Source organism: Sorex fumeus, unplaced genomic scaffold (assembly GCF_029834395.1).
Source record: "Sorex fumeus unplaced genomic scaffold, SorFum_2.1 ptg000039l, whole genome shotgun sequence".
In the NCBI taxonomy this organism is placed as follows: Eukaryota; Metazoa; Chordata; class Mammalia; order Eulipotyphla; family Soricidae; genus Sorex; species Sorex fumeus.
In genome coordinates this window covers 16052272-16063454 of record NW_026606096.1, presented here as the reverse complement: position 1 = coordinate 16063454, position 11183 = coordinate 16052272, and the positions used below count along the sequence as shown (strand labels likewise).

General features: G+C 41.4%; 1 pseudogene; it reads left to right on the top strand.

Moving 5' to 3' along the window:
• Window positions 1–2504: 2504 nt before the first annotated feature.
• LOC130028182 (high mobility group protein B1-like) lies at window positions 2505–3117 on the top strand (annotated as a pseudogene).
• Window positions 3118–11183: the final 8066 nt, after the last annotated feature.

The window sequence follows — 11183 nt, the reverse complement described above, 5'->3', positions numbered from 1 at the left end:
TGCTCAGGGCGGGGAGCGAAACTCAACCCATCCTCCTCCAAGGGGCCCCTGTGAGGATAGCCAGGCACGGGGACAGGAGACTGTGCTGTTCTCTTCCGGCAGCTGGGTTTTATAGTCTCTGGGTCTTGGCCATTGATGGGATAACGTGGTGCCGGGGGTAGTTGGTGGGTATAACACGTAGCTTCTGGAAGATGGGGTATCTGGGTAGAGGAGGCCCAGTCCCCATCCGAGCAGACTTGGAGATCTCAGCCCTGTGTCCCGCATGCCTGGTTCCTCTGCCAGTTCCTTCGTGCTTGAGGCTTGTCTGAACTTGTGGAGAGTGGCTTAAGCATGGTGGCTGAAGACATCTGGAACCAGCCATGCCTAAGCTCATGCTTAAGACTATTCTTAAGATCCCCCATCTTCCAGTAGGTAGCCGTTACACACACCAACTGTCCCCAGCGCTGTATTATCCTATCAATAGCCAAGACCAAGAGACTATAAAACCCAGCTCCCGGAAGTGCGTGGCTGCGGGCTCTTATTTCTCTAGTTCTCTCTCTTGGAGAACCCAGCAGGCTACCAAGAGTATCCTGTCTGCACAGGAGAGTCTGGCAAACTCCCCATGGCATATTTGATATAATGTAACAATGATGGGTCTCATTCCCCTGACCCTGAAAGAGCCTCAAATGTGACACTTTCTAAAATCTCAGGGCTAGGACGAAGGAGACATTACTGTTGCCTGCTCCAAGAAATCAATGAAGAACAGGATGACAGGAATACAGTGATACAAGGGCTTAAATAACTCCAGGATGAACTACAACAGTCTTCACACAGTTACCTCTCATAGTGGTAGGAAGGTGTATGGTGGTGGGATTGGTGTTTGGATATTAACATTAATGAACTATTGTGAACAACTTTATAAAAATAAAATAGGAAAAAAGCTATTTTTCCTCTGGTTACTAATGCTTGGGTATAATGGGAACTTCTCTGGGTATGTATATCCTTAGGGTAAGTAGGGTACAGTTGGAATTGAGAGGGTGTCTTTGTTAATTATGCTTTAGGAGTTTTGCAATGTCCTTTCACTTTGTAAGGATGCAGCTGTCTTACTGTATGTTTTCTATCTGTAGAATTGGATCTTGCTTGCTAGCAGTCAGATATGGACTGGGTGGAATGAATCTGGTATGTGCTAGGCTAAAGCTAGTTTTTCTGGGTCCTCAGTTATCATAAATACTAACGTGAAATGGACAGAACTCACCTTAGGAAACTGTCTTTGAAATCTGTTGCACCAAGAGCCATTCAATGTGATGTCCTCTAGTAAGGTCATTTAGAGTTGCATTCTGATGAATCTGTAGTATAGGAACTTGTGTACACCAGCAAGGTTGCTAGGAGTCAACAAGATGAACTCTGCCAGTGACTCTGTTCTCTATATCCTAGTTTCTTGCCTCCCATTCTAATGTTTCTAATAATGTAGGACTGGTATGACTGGCGTTTGGTACCATAACCCTCGTGCTTCTCTGGAAAAGCTCCACACTGGAGCTTTTATATATATCTCTTTCTGACTGCAACCTCCTGCTCTGTACTGGGGTTCTTCTCTTGGGGTGGTGATGGGGGACTCCTGTCTGCAGCCTGTTCTTTGTTGGGGTTTCAGATATGTTTCTGTGATTATCCCAAATTTTGGTATTGACTTTGTGGTCATTGTAGGAAAAACTCAAACAGCTTCATCGCATTTGGGCTTTCATTTCATTTGTGTCTTTAGCACAAGTGAATGAAAATACACAAAATAGAGTATTGTTAGGCTAAACAGAAAGATACGAAATTCTGCTATTTCCAACTGCATAAATAGACCCAGAAGGTATTATACTAACAAAATAAATCGAAGAATGAGAAATTCTATATAATTTCACTCATCACAACTTTTTATAAGATTGACTTTACTACTATAAGCAATGTCATAGCCATATGAATATGAAGTAAATTGATGAAATGGATAGTCTTAAAAGTGGTGATTTTCTGTTAGATGATGTATGCTTTAAAAATAAATATTGGGGACAGAGTGGAGAGCGTGAGGACACCGCAGCTGGCTCCTACTCTCACAGACATTGCAGTACACTGAGCTCTATATGGGCTGGAGTGATAGCACAGCAGGTAGGACGTTTGCCTTGCATGCAGCCAGCCCAGGTTCCATTCCTCCATCCCTCTTCGAGAGCCCGCCAAGCTACTGAGAGTATCCTGCCTACACGGCAGAACCTGGCAAGCACCCTGCGGCATATTCAAAATGCCAAAAACAGTAACAAGAAGTCTCAAAATGGAGACGTTACTGGTACCCGCTCAAGCAAATCATGAACAACGGAATGACAGTGCTACAGTGTTTTTTGGGCTGGAGCTATAGCACAGCAGATAGGGCAAATCGATGAACAATGAAAGGACAGTTCTACAGAGAGAGCTTTATAGAGACAGCACCGGGACAAGTGAGAGCCAGGCAGGCACTGGGTGAGGCTATGTCTCGCTGGGGAGAATAATTAAACTTGGGCAAAGGAGATTGTAAGAAGCCGAGAGCCAAAATTTCATCATATGCATTCTTTGTGAGAACTTGCCATATGGAGCACAAGAAGAAGCATCAAGATGCTTCCGTCCACTTTTCAGAGTTTTCTAAGAAGTGTTCAGAGAGGTGGAAGACCATGTCTGCTAAAAAGTAAGGAAAATTTGAAGACATGACAAAGGCCCAAAAGGCCTGTTATGATAGAGCTATGAAAACTTATATCAACTTATATATAAACAAAGGAGAATTTCAAGGATCCCAGCATACCCAAGAGGCTTCTTTAGTTCTTGTTTCGTTCTGAGTATTGCCAAAAAGTGAAAGAGAGCATTCTGGCCCGTCTATTGGTGATGTTGCAAAGAAACTGGGAGGGATGTGGAACAGCACTGCTGCAGATGATCAGCCCTATAAAAGGAAGACTGCCAAGCTGAAGGAGAAATATGAAATGGATTTTGCCACACACAGGGCTAAAGGGAAGCCTGGTGTGGCCAAAAAAGATAGCTGTTAAAGCTGAAAATAGCAAGAACAAGAAGGAAGAGGAGAAAGATGAAGAGGATGAGGAAGAGGATGAAGAAGATAAAGATGACGGTGATGGTGAATAAGCCAGTTCTAGCAGGTTGTTTTTTTTTTTTTTGTCTATAAAACATTTACCCTCTCTGTATACAACTCCTTTTAAAGAATAACATTGTAATGTAAGGCGGTATAAGAATTTTTTTTCTAATTAAATACTGGTTTATGAATCATTTAAATGCTTTTACATTTTGGAAGTGGAAGGGAAGGGGTCTTCCCAAACAGTGCTCAGTGATCCAGGGGTCCTCTCTGTTGCTCAGCCAAACTGGCTGATAGTCCAGCACAAGGGCACAAAGATGTGGTGCTACTTCATTAGGCCCTGTGATGCAAGGGATTTCCTGGGAGACCATGGCAGCATACTGGAGAGCTTCCAGACCCACATGTGGTAGTGTGTGTGTGCACCTTCAGGAATACACCCATCAAAGGTAAACAAGAAACTGTGTGATCCTGGGATCAAACTGGAGTCAGCCAATGCAAGGTATTGTCTTAACCACTGTACTCTTTGCCACTTCACTACCTCACTATATTTTTCTTTTTCTTTTTTTATTATTATTGTTTTAAAATTTTTATTAGTGAAACACCATAACGTACAGTTGTAGACTTAGGAATTTTTGTGCTTGAGTTTCAGTTATACAATGATCCAGTACCCATCCCTCCACCAGTGCTCATTCTCCATCATTTATATATATATATATATATATATATATATTAATTTTTGTTAGTGAAACACCATGAGGTATTTTGTGCTTGGGTTTCAATTGTACAATGATCAAACACCCATCCCTCCACCAGTGCCCGTTTTCCACCACCACGGGTCCCAGTATCCCTCCCACCCCCCAATCACTATATTTTTCATTGTGGATTATCTATATCTATCTATATCTTCAAAAGTTACAAATTGAAAACACTATTTGAATAATCAAATTGATAATAAATTTGATAATCATGGAATGTTATCAACTTGTAAATCAAAACCTGCTTAAAATGGGACATCATAAAGATTTTGTTTTGCTTCCATTAGAGGAAATAAGAGCCTGGTCGATGGATGTTAAAATTTTAGAAGTTGGAGATTGGTACAGGAGTCAGGTAGACTGAGACACATAAATTGAATGCTACTATTGTTGCTGGAATCATCGGACAAGGACTTTGCTGTACAGAAGCAATCAGTTTCCCTGATGTCCTCCCAGCTTATGACAGCCTTTTCTATTGTAGGTGGAACCACATCCTCCATCCGACTCTGTCCCTGTGTAGTGTGAAGAAGCAGAGCAGATGTTTGCTCCCCGCAGGGAGGTTAATTATAGAAAAAAAAAGTTGTTGAGCTGTGCATGCCCACTTCTTTGTCTAAACTCAGCAATCAGAAAAATTCTGTCTTTTCACACAATAGAGATATTCTAATGAAAAACCTACAAGGGAAGGAGCCTGTATAATACACCACTCATATAAATAAAAATGAATTATGGTTCCTTATAAGCTAGAGTTTTAATTTTCTTTGTTGCTGTGCTGTTTTTTTTTCTTTTTTGTGACAGCAAAGGTTTATGTGAAAGTAGCTGTTTAAAAGTTTTAAGGTTACTGTGTCACACACCATACCACATTATCAGAGTCCAAATAGGTCCCAGGTTTCTGAGGCATATGTTAATGCAGGAAGAACAGTGGAATCGAAAAGATGTGCCCAGAGCTGGAGGTTCTTCTATATTATCATGCTACTTTTTAATAGTGATTGTTAAGTTTCTTTTTTAATTTTGGACTCTTTAATTTCTTTTAAAATAGCTGTTGCTAGGACTATGATAATAATCATACTGAGTGTGGACATCCTTGTCTTAACCTGGACCTAAGTGGAAAGCTCCACATTTTTCACCATTCAGCATGATGTGAACAGTGTATTTGTTACAATATGGCTTTTACAACATTGATATAAGTTCTTTTTTATTGAAGGTTATTATCATAAATGAATGTTAAATCTTATCATCTTTCATCTCTACATCTACTGATATGATATTATTATTTTATTAATGTGGTGCTTTACATTAATTGACTGTGCATATTCATCATCCCTTTAATAACTGGAATAAAACCCATTCAATCATGATGTATTATACTCCAATGTGATATTTGGTTGGTTAATTAAGATTTTGTTCACAATTGTTGCATCTATGTTTATTAGGTAAAATTTCAGGGCTAGGACAAAGGGAGACGTTACTGGTGCCTGCTCGAGGAAATCGATGAACAACGGGATGAAGTGACAGTGATACAGTGATGTTCATTAGGAATATTAGTCTGTATTTTTCTTTTTAAGTGATTAGAATAATATTATTAATATTTGTATTAGAATAATATTATTGACTGTATAGAAACTGAAATAATCCACCATCTACTTTTGTTGTTTTATAAGAAGTAGTTCTTTTTACATCTGACAAGGGATTGATATCAAGGATATACAAGGTACTGGTTGAACTCCACAAGAGAAAACTTCCAACCCCATCAAAAAATGGGGCAATGAAATGAACAGAAACTTTCGCAAAGAAGAAATCTGAATGGTAAAAAAGCACATGAGAGGAAGCGTTCAGCCTAAGAGAAGGACCACATGGAGGGTGCGGGAACCACAGATCCCGGAGGGGAAAAAAAAAAAAACAGGTTTCAAAAAGATCCGAGATCACCGGCAAGTTCCAGATGGAGTAGGTGCCGCATCCCGCCTCCCCCAGATGGAACCCCGGTGACCAGAAGCCTCTACAAACACAGCTCGAGTATGCGGGAACGAGGACTTTTTCTCAAAACCATGCGGCCGCGGGACATCTCTCTATATACAAAGTGATCAATGAGAAGTAAACCACCCAATCTTTCTCCCTGAAAATCAGAGTTAAGTTTGGAGCACGGCCACAGCCCCAGAAACACAAGGACTTAATGCAGAACCCAGCAGCTTAGAGCAGAAAAGTGAACGGACGATGCGTTAAACCAGGCCATCATTTCTGCCCAGAGGGGAAAGGGTGTTGCCCCATTCGCCCTCTCTTCTCTGGAAAGAAGGATGGCGGCCGCATGGGAGCCTTGTGGACAGCAGGTATGAGCCGGGGGTGTGGGGGGCGACTAAAACCTCACGAGAAGGGGGGCGTTCCGGTCCGTCCTTCACGCCCTACCGAGATCAACAGTTGCCCCCCACAAGCGGCTCCCCAGCACGGCCACAGTCCCAGAAGCACAAGGACTTAATGCAGAACCCGGCAGCTTGGAGCAGAAAAGTGAAAGGACTATGCGTTAATCCAGGCCATCAAGTCTGCCGGAGGGGAAAGGGTGTTGCCCCATTCGCCCTCTCTTCTCTGGAAAGAAGGATGGCGGCCACATGGGAGCCTTGTGGACAGCAGGTATGAGCCAGGGGTGTGGGGGCGACTACAACCTCACGAGAAGGGGGGCGTTCCGGTCCGTCTTTCACGCCCTACCGAGGTCACCAGTCACCCCCCACGAGCGGCTCTCCAGCACAGCCACAGCCCCAGAAGCACAAGGACTTAATGCAGAACCCAGCAGCTTGGAGCAGAAAAGTGAACGGACTATGCGTTGATCCAGGCCATCAAGTCTGCCGGAGGGGAAAGGGTGTTGCCCCATTCGCCCTCTCCTCTCTGGAAAGAAAGATGGCGGCCACATGGGAGCCTTGTGGACAGCAGGTATGAGCCGAGGTGTGGGGGCGACTAAAACCTCATGGGAAGGGGGGCGTTTCGCTCCGCCCTTCATGTCCTACCGAGGCCACCAGTTGCCCCCACGAGCGGCTCTCCAGCTCGGCCACAGCTCCAGAAGCACAATGACCTAATGCAGAACCCAGCAGCTTGGAGCAGAAAAGTGAAAGGACTATGCGTTAATCCAGGCAATCATTTCTGCCCAGAGGGGAAAGGGTGTTGCTCCCTTCCGCCCTCTTCCCTCTGGAAAGAAAGATGGCGGCCACATGGGAGCCTTGTGGACAGCAGGTATGAGCCGGGGGAGTGGGGGCGACTAAAACCTCATGGGTCGGGGGGCGTTCCGGTCCGTCCTTCACGCCCTACCGAGGTCACCAGTCGCCCCCCGCAAGCGGCTCTCCAGCACGGCCATGGCCCCAGAAGCACAAGGACTTAATGCAGAACCCAGCAGCTTGGAGCAGAAAAGTGAACGGACTATGCGTTGATCCAGGCCATCAAGTCTGCTGGAGGGGAAAGGGTGTTGCCCCATTCGCCCTCTCCTCTCTGGAAAGAAAGATGGCGGCCACATGGGAGCCTTGTGGACAGCAGGTATGAGCCGGGAGTGTGGGGGCGACTAAAACCTCATGGGAAGGGGGGCGTTTCGCTCCGCCCTTCACGCCCTACCGAGGCCACCGGTTGCCCCCCGCGAGCGGTTCTCCAGCACGGCCACGACTCCAGAACACAGAAACCAATTTCTTAACTATCTGACTTTCAGTAGAAATACTTCCAGGGTCAATAGGTAAAATAGCAGAAATCCAAAACCAACATTTAATTCTTGAACCCAGCTGTAGAAAGCAAATCACTTCACAATGCTTTTTCAGCATGTCTGATTTGGGGGGCGGGTAAACTCTAAATAATAGTGGTGAATCTTTTATTGAAACAATGAATCTAATCAAAGCAGATAGATTGTTAATTAGAATTCATCTGCCTCACAGGGACGGGGAGGGGTGGGGGGTGGGGTTTTATTGGGGTTCTTCATGGTAAAAAATAAGTATTGGTAAAGGGAAATGTGTTTGATATTTGCATGACTGAGACATAAACCTGAAAGCTTTGTAACCTTTCACACAGTGATTCAATAAATAAATAAAAAAAAAGCACATGAGAAAATGCACTACATCATTAATCATCAGGGAGATGCAGATCAAAACCACAATGAGATACCATCTCACACCTCAGAGACTGGCCCACATTCAAAAGAACAACCGATGCTGGCGCGGATGTGGCGAGAAAGGGACATTCCTTCACTGTTGGTGGGAATGCTGACTGGTTCAACCCTTTTGGAAAACAGTATGGACGATTCTCAAAAAATTAGAAATTGAACTCCCATTTGACTCAGCAATACCACTCCTGGGAATATATCCCAAAGAGGCAAAAATGTATAGTCGAAATGACATCTGCACTTGTTTGTTCATTGCAGCATTCTTTACAATAGCTAGAAACTGGAAGAAACCTGAGTGCCCAAAAACAGAGGACTGGTTAAAGAAACTTTGGTACATCTACAAAAGCCTGGAGTACTACGTAGCTGTTAGAAAAGATGAAGTCATGAAATTTACATACAATTGGTACAACATGGAAAGTATCATGCCAAGCGAAATGAGTTAGAAAGAGAGAGATAGACATAGAAAGATTGCATTCATCTGGGGGATATAAAGTAACAAAATATGAGATTAATACCCAAGAATAGCTGAGATCAGCACCAGGAGGATTACTCCATAGCTTAGAGGCCAGCCGGGCATTCTAGGGAAAAGGGCAGCTCAGATAGAGAAGGGAGCACCAAATAAAGGGTGTTTGGAGGATCCTCCCAGGAGGGGAGATGCATGCTGAAAGTAGACTATGGACTGAACATGTTTGCCACTCAATGCCTCTTTTGTAGACCACAACATCCAAAAGGAGAGAGAGAATGAAAGGAATGCCCTACCACAGAGGCAGGGTGGGATGGGGGGGATGGGGGTGGGAGGGATATTATCCATGGTGGTGGAAAATGTACACTGATGTAGGAATGGGTATTTGATCATTGTATAATCGAAACCCAAGCACAAAAAATTGTAAATCTACAACTGTACCTCATGGTGTTTCACTAATAAAAATTAAAAAAAAAAAGAAGTAGTTCTTTTTAAGGGTTTAGTAAATCCTAGATGATGCCACTGAACTTGTACTTTTGATTTAGAAAAAAAATTTTTTGAATTTTATTTTTTTTCCTTTTGTATTTTGTAATGGCTTGTTAAACTTTTTCATTTTCTCCTGATTCAGTCTTAGGAGACTATGTACTTTTCAAAGTTCATCTACTTTTTCTACGTGCTCCTATTTAGTGATATAAAATTTTTCCTAGCAGTCTTTTTATTTTTGTTGTATTTCTGTGGTGTGTGTCATAATTTCTCACCTTTTATTTCTCTTATTAGAATTCTCTCATTTTCTTTCTTTTTTTTTTTTTTCTTCTGGCAGAGGAGCATATTGGCAATGACCATGGTTTTACTCTTGGCTTTTGGCTCAGGAAACACTCCTGGCAGTACTCAGGGGACCATATGGAATATTGGGAATTTAACCCCGGTCAAGACCCCTGTCCCCTGTACTCTCTCTGGACTGAAAGTTTTCTCTCTCTCTCTCTCTCTCTCTCTCTCTCTCTCTCTCTCTCTCTCTCTCTCTCTCTCTCTCTTTCTCTCTCTCTCTCGACTTTAAATATGTGGTTGTGTATCAAGAAAACAGCTCTTGGTTTTCCTGATCTACTTTTACTGTATTTTCAATTTTTATTTTCTGATTTAATTTTATTATTTTTTCTATTAATTTTGGGTTTTATTTATTATTTTTTTCTTTGGGCTGGAGTGATAGCACAGCAGGTAGGGTGTTTGCCTTGCATGCGGTGGACCTGTGTTTGATCCCTCAACCTCTCTCAGAGAGCCCGGCCAGCTACCAAGAGTATCTCACCCTCACGGCAAAGCCTGGCAGGTTACCCATGGCATATTCGATATGACAAACACAGTAACAACAAGTCTCACAATGTTACTGGACCCACTTGAGAAAATCGATGAACAACAGGAGGACAATGACAGTGACAGTGACAGGTCTTTAAGATGCGAGCTCAAATGGTTGACTTGAACTTTGTAATTAAGTCTGTTAAGTCTGTATTGCCACAAAAGTGTTTCATACTATTGCTTTTACTGTTTCCCATGAGACAGGATGTCTAATGCCTTCATTCACATATGTCCCCAGGAATCTTTTAATTCTTTAATTTATCATTCATCAAATGGTTATTCAGTGGCAAGTTGTTTAATTTCTAAATTTTTGTGTTTTCCATAGTTCTTTCCTTATTATTAATTTTAAAAATTAATCTCATAATCTAAAGAGACACTTGCTATGATTCCTATTCTCTTCATGACTTCTATTTCATGACTTGCTTTAAGCTAAATGGTGTTATAACACATAGTCTATCCTGAAGAATATTCTTTGTGCACTGGAGAATAATGTGTGATTGTCTTTTTGGATATAGAGAAACTTTTAAAAGTCTATTAAGTCCATCTCATCTGATTTCTCATTTGAGACTGTTGTCTTAATGATTTTCTGTCTGGTTGGTGTGTCCACTGGTGAGAATGAGGTGTTGAAGTCTCATATTACTATTATGTTGCCATTGATGTTACTTTTCAGATCTACTAATATTTGATTTATATACTTCTATGGCATCCCCAATTTTGGTGTATTTATGTTAATAAATATATATTGTACTGATCTCTTACTCCCTTTTAAAATTTAAAATTTAGTTTTGCTGATATTAGTGTCTGTCCCTTTCTATTTTAGATTACCATTTGCCTGATGATAATTTTCTAACCTTTAATTTGGTGCAGTACTTATCATTAACATTCAAGCAAGTTTTCTGTAAGCAGCAGAAGCCTGGGATTTTATCTGTCTGCTCTATAACTTTTGATTGATTGCTTTAGGCATTTGAAGTTTATATTAATCATAAATGTTTCACCTAAATTCATCTTTATTTTTCTATATGGATTTTGATGTTCTTTCTTTTCCCTTTTCCTTTTTTTTGAAGTTTTTCTCTTTTTTTTAACTTTTTTTATTATTTCCCTTTATATCTTGACATCAGCCTTTGTGTAAGGATTAACATACATTTGCCTCTTATATTATGTTTTTTAAGTATTTGTCTTGAGGGTATTATAACATTTACATTTAAAGTTCTAACCTAATTTTCAATTTTATAATTAAAGCAAGTCAATCTCTGTCTAGTTCATTCTAGGTGAACTCTTTATTACTCGCCTTTTAAAATATTTATTTACTTATACTCTTTATTACTTCTAGATAGGTTTTTATTGCTCTTCGTAGAAGACTAGTAAATAATTGTCAGAGATGGTTTAGTAGTCATGAATTTTCTTGATGATGTTTAATAAACAATCTTTTCTATGCCT